A 6,729-nucleotide genomic window follows, 5' to 3' on the forward strand; every position below is an offset into this window, starting at 1 on the left:
AAGTGCAGAGTTTGGGAATAAAATGAGAGTGCCAGATTTAAACCAAAGGGGAAGCAGCACAATGAATGGGGAATATTTCCACAGAAACTGTGGGTACTTTTCTTCCCAGATGTCAGGGTTGGATTTATAGCTCAACCACAACTGAACTATAAACAGGATTGCTCAGTCTAGCCACAGAAATGCCAAGGAAGGGTCTAATTAATTATTGCAAAGCACTACAGAAGAATCCTAATAATTATTATAAGGGGCAGAGAGAATAGTAATTTCACCTTCTGTTGCTAGTAACCACTGGATAAGAGTAAAATGTCCTTCAAATGCTAATACAGGATAGAGGAAACTGTTACTAATGCAGTAATATACTGTCTACAAAACAACAGCATGAAATGGTGAGATGGGAAGGCCACACTGTTAAAGGCACTGATAGATATTTTAAATATGCTGCTTCCTGGCCTGATGCACAATCATAATCCAGAGAATTAAACCAATAACTGGTATCATTATGTTCCTGATCTTCAGTACAAAGTGCATCCAATATTCCTGGATAGCACTGGAACCCAGAGTACACATAACTGTTACGTATATAAATATGAACACACTGTATAGAAAAAAAAACGATTTCATTAGAAAGCAAGATGATTCAAGTCTGAATTTATTGAAATATATTTTCTTACTGGCACTCTTCTCTGTTTCTAAAAGGCACTTCGAGGTAAACAAGCAAGAAAGGTTTCTGCAAGCACCAGTCCTTGTACTGGTGCATCTCAAAAGCAGAAGTGGGCATCTCCAGACTGACTCCATGTTGCTGTAAGTGAAAAAGGAAGCAAACTCTGGCTATTTATTACTGTTCTGGTGCCAAACAAGATTCAGTGATTTTTTTTAAAAATGGCAAGGGTGTTTGTGTGTGTTTAAAAAAAATACTCATTCCAGAGTGTGCGTGAGAGAGATGGATCTGCCTGTACGGTAAATGCCCTCCCGCATGGAATGCAGTGAGCATTACAGTTATCTGTACTATCCAGACCATGAGATCCGATAGGATAGTACAGACTGGCCTTTCACAAAGGAACAGTGCCAATAAGGTTAGGTCTTAGTTAATAAAAGATCAATAATGCCGTCATGTCTGTCTAATGTGTTATTTACAGCCTGCTGGTCTGCAAAGACCTTTTCATTTGACCGGCAAAGGCTAAGACAACTGCTTCTGTATAGCTATGTCTATTTTTTGCCAGCCTTCTCTTTATAGGGTATTTCCCAGCTCCACATAACTGCCACAGGGCTCTATGCCTTGTCTAGAGACTCATACTCTCTCCTAAAAGTGAACTATTTTGTCAGGCCCTGAAGTTCTGGCCACAGGGTCGTGCAGTACCCTCCTCGGTCCCTACCTTTGTACAAGGTGTTTCCACAGGACTCTCCTCCAGTGAGGTCACTGCAGAAGGATGCAAACCTAGCTCTCTTCCTTGGAGCCAGCTACACTGTCTCCATGTTGGCTTGGGGAGCCTGAGGCTAAGCCCAGAAATTCCTGGCATGGCAGTGTGTTGCATGCCCAGCTGCTTTACTTTTAGTGGAACACAGCTGCCTTAGGATATCAATGGCCATTCAAATGCTGCTCATGAGAAATCACAAATTCCAAATGTAAAGGGCAGGCAGGTCTGACACTCAACTATTATTAAATGAATTGTAGAAACGGTATAACACTAGAATGATTGCCACCACCAAAATAAGCTTGAGGTGGTATAAATATGAGGTTCCTTGGGACTGTGAGGGCAGCACACTCTGGGGTACATGTATTACATACAAACACGTGCACTTAGGTTCATGCAGTGCTTGAATTAATGCTCTGATATAGCAAATATTTCTTGAAGTCCTATATCCTTCCAGTATGTTTCAATGGAGCAAAGACTCTATTATAGTGAATGCACCATATTGTTGGAGAGCAGGGCTCATTTCATTCAGATATCAGTTGAGACGAGCCCTTCTCCATTATACTTACTCTCTAATTTGGAACCCAGGAAAACCAAATCACAATTGCATTAGAAAGCTGGATAGGATAGACAGAGAGGCAGGGTTGCTACATGAGTTCATGCACATTTCTAGCACAGCCTCCTTCCTGAAACATTTGGGGGGGGGGGAAGAGGGGGAAGAGACTGCTTTCCCAAATGAAATTAGCCAAAAATATAAAACTCTTAGGGCACGTCTTCACTACCCGCCGGATAGGCGGGTAGCAATCGATCTATTGGGGATCGACTTATCGCGTCTAGTGAAGACGCAATAAAATCGATCCCCGATGGCTCTGCTGTCGACTCCGGAAATCCACCGCGGCAAGAGGCGGAAGCGGAGTTGACGGCGGCGCGGCAGCGGTCGACTTGCCGCCGTCCTCACAGCCAGGTAAGTCGACCTAAAATACGCAACTTCAGCTATGCTATTCACGTAGCTGAAGTTGCGTATCTTAGGTCGACCCCCCCCCTCCCCCCGTAGTGTAGACCTAGCCTTAGTCTCTCATGTACTTTATTTTCCCGTTATGGAGAGAATACTTCCAGGCTGTTGAATGTTTTAAAAGGAACATTCTATTGTGAATAAATAAGAAAAATAAAAATATGGAAGCAAGCTATGTAAACTCAAGCCCTGAGGTATTTCAAGGATACAGTGTAATTCTTACATCTCTTACCCGCAAAGCATAATTGCGAATAAGAAAATGACTCTTTATGACTGTAAAAATGTCCTGCCTTTACTTCCTGCCCTTATACCCAAAGGAGAGGGCGAGAGATTTGAGGTAAAAGCCCTGCTGAAGTGGTGATAGTCGCAGTAGTTCAGAGCAGAGGCAGAAATTAAGGTATTAAAGTGCCACTTTTGTTTCTCCCTAACAGTCTTCACGATTTATGTGTCTCCTACAGCACAGCTCGCCAAAGCCTTTGGCCACAAGATCTCCCACAACTTTGCTGCTTTTCTGGATAAAGGCTCCAATCCTGCACTAGCCTCTGTGCTGTGTGGAGTTCTGCTGGGGTCAATTGGCCTTTGTACAGGTATACGTCCATGCTAGCTGCTCCCAGTGTGGGACTGTCAGCTTCAGCTCTCTTCCGCCCTTTCTTTTGAAATCTCCGCTTTAAAAATTAATCGGATTTTAGAGACCTTTCAAACTCATAACTGTGATTTTGTCACACAGACTGGGTTGGGAAGCCAAGGCACACTTTATCCTGGTATAACTGACTCTACATTACCCATCGGCCTCCCATCTCTCTCTTAACCCTCCCATTTTTGCCTGGTCCTAGGACTCCCCAAGAAACCTTCTTTGTTCAGATGTAGGGCCCAATCCTAACAACACTCCTGCATGTGACACTGAAGTCAACAGGACTACTCACATGGAGTACATACTTCCAGGAACAGGCCCTTAGATATCAGCTCATTTGAATAAATCCAATTTATTAATTGTATTTCCTTTTCATTTTGGGGAGACTGGATAAAACTACATTAAAGGTTTTATTTTAAAAATGGCAGTTGCTCCTACACTGATTATTAGCCAACGGGGTTCACTATGAAAGGGTTTCAACCTGGATGTATGCCAGGGCTGTATGCACACTCTCACAGAGTGGGGAAAGTGCAGGAATGTGCATGCAAACATGTGCCCGCACAACATATGTCATATGCATGCATTCACCCACACAATGTACTATAGATACACAGATATCTGTACTTGTGCACTCTTGCAGATCCGTATGTGGAGACAGGAAGGTGCTTACCCAATGTATATAGATGCGCAGGCACTCAGCCGTATATATGCAAAAATATTTAAAAACAATTTAATTTTAGGTACCACCTTTGCCTTTTCATTTTAAGAAAGTACATTTTAAACCCTCATTTTACTCATTTCAGTTTTCTGACTTAAAAGTTTGAACACAATTAATGCAAGTCACACTCACCAAATGGGGCCTTTTCCTCTCAGTTGGTTAAAACACTAATCAAAAATATATTACAATTATTAAACTCAGAGAATGCATCTTGTAAAGTTTAGTCTGGAAGTCCCGGAGCATAGAAATTGTGCAGTGAGTTTTAGAGCATGTCTCTTGTATTGCGGATAGCACAGCAGAGAACCATGCTGAATATCATGCCAAAGATCTAAAAGAGAAGGAATGTGATTTAGAGATTTCCATGAGATGCCCCCTCTTACAAAAGTAGGCGTAGTTATAAAACTGTCATTTCAGAACAATCTAATGACCTTCACAGAGGGGTAGTGGGCACAGATGACTGTTCCTCTCTACAAGTCTCAGGAAAGAAGACAGTTAACATGCAAGATACATCACCATTACTCAGAGCTAAGATGCTACGACCATAGCAGTGTCATAGATGTTTTAAATGCTCTGCAAGCATAATCCCCTTCCCAAATATCACTGGGGAGATCATTAATACTATTAATGATACGTCGTCTGCACTGACACAAGATCAGCACCATCACTGGTATCAAATCCAGCACTGCAACAGAGGACTTGAATTTCAGTCTAGCACAGAAACGTGGTTATAGGAGGTCTCTGTTCATGGAGTATCATGTGTACTTCTGAATAAGAGCAGAGCTGAGCTCTGGGTGTAAAGACAGGCTAACGTATGGGATTGCTGCAGGATACTGTGGGTTTAGAGAGAAACCTAAACTCTTAATAATTACTGTACATGAGGCAAGTTTATAAATTGCATGCAAGTAGAATCCATAGTCTTAAAGCACAGGAAACTGCAGGGGAAAGTTAAAATGGAATCCAATGGAGGGTGCTAGAGTCTCTAGTAATTCCTCCTAGTCACAGTTTTTACCTCCAGAACAGAGTTTACAGGCAATAAGCAAAGACTTCATCCATGGTCATGAGAAACAGGCAAGCTATACCATTGAATCCCTCCCCCAGGAACAAAGGGCGACAGCTGGCCAGTCTTACCACATGGGAGGAACGGACTAGCACTTGCTTCTCCTTCCAGCCCAGATACCTGAGAGTTGTCAAGTTAATGCAGGACCCCAAGTGCGTGGCATCTGACATCCTCTCTTACCGTATCTGTGCCCATCTCAATGGGAAGTTATGAAGATTAGATCCCTGTATGCAGTGTACACACACTCTTAGGCACTGAACAGCCTGGTTATTGAGACCCTGTCCCATCTGGATTGCTTTGCCATATTTTCCATGCATGCCATTATATTTTAGAAAAGTCACATTTCAGGCTGCCTGTGGCTAACTGGATGTTATGACCGCCACATATTTCTGAGAATGTTTAAACCCCCCTGCCTCTCTCCATCCCCACAGGTCAGGTGTAGTGACCATATTACTATGCTCTTTAGTTTGAAATATATGAACCCTCCCTCCACATCTGAACTCAGTGAGCTTTGGAAAGTCCAGGCAACTCCATTAACTTCCTCCTCCAGAGAGCAGGTGGGAGTGTAATTCCTCAGAAATCTGGTTTCATCCTATGTCTTCAGGCTGTCATTGGCTGCTGAATCTGGAGCAGATCGCAGCAGATGCAGGCTGGAAAATGCTTTAATCTCCAAGCCTGTCAGTTTGATGGGTCTTCCTGCTGGATTCGTGCACTAGTGTGACATCTAGTGGCCACACAGCTCAATTATGAAGTCGCAGATTTTTGGAAATGGCAAAGCAGACTTTGCAAGAGAAGATGGAGTTTAAAACAAGTGAAGTGCGAAGCTTTGGGGATACGATTAGATGAATCAGTCACTGACAACATGGTGTTGTTTAATCTGGATACCTAACAGTTGTTTAATCTGGACACCTAGCAGTTAGAAGAGGGATATATCCTGAAGCCACCTGCCTAGTTTAAATTCAGTTCTGTTAAAGCAATGGGCATAGGAATGAAGATGTGCTCATTTCTAGCTTCCAGGTAAGCCATGAACATCTATCACAATATCACAGGTTTTCCTTCACCAGATTGTTAGTGTGCGTGACCTGGGAAAATCAGTTCCTTACAAGCAACTGGTTAAATCACACATCTTCCTTCATGTTCAGATCCATTATGAGTGTACAGCTTGGATCCAAATATTTAGGGACAAACAACACCAGTGCCGACAATGGGTTGGAATGGGTGAAATCTTAGGATAGCTGGTTGCTTTTCAGTACACTCAGCCTTTTTGGCTGAAGTTATTAATTTATATTTATTTACAACAGTAACAAAGTGGAATTTCTCCTAGATAGTCTGTATTCACTCTATGGGGATGAAAAATAAACTGGTAAAACTGGGACTCTCCAAAATGTATGTGGAGAGTAGAGTGACTCTCAGAGAAAAGACTCATTGAAAGTGTCAGGGAAAGTTGGTATCATATGGAAATCTCCCCAGCAGCTACTGCAGAGCATCTCCCAGGAAATATGGACTCAGGGGAGGGTGCAGGGATTTCATATAGACAGAAAAGACAATGATATGATGTATTTACTCACTGTGATGCCAGCAATTCCAATTCCAACGATTCCAACTAACTGCAGATTAGAGTTAATTAAATTCTGGATTTCATCCAGGCAGTTCTATTAAAAACAGAATGAAAGTTCCACTTAGCTCCTAGATAAATATTTCTAGATAATTTCCCTGAACCTCTGCCTCAGGGCCGGCTCCAGGCACCAGGCACCCAAGCTGGTGCTTGGGGCGGCACCTGGAGGGGGGCGGCGGCGCGGCGCCCCGGCCGCCGGGGACAGCGGGGCCACAGCAGGGCTCGCAGCCCTCCCCCTGGCGCTCTGGCCGCCCTGCGCTCTGGCCGCCGGCGGGGGGGGGGAG

This window comes from Terrapene carolina, unplaced genomic scaffold (genome assembly GCF_002925995.2).
Source record: "Terrapene carolina triunguis isolate 2854851 unplaced genomic scaffold, T_m_triunguis-2.0 Scaffold926, whole genome shotgun sequence".
Classification (NCBI taxonomy): domain Eukaryota; kingdom Metazoa; phylum Chordata; order Testudines; family Emydidae; genus Terrapene; species Terrapene triunguis.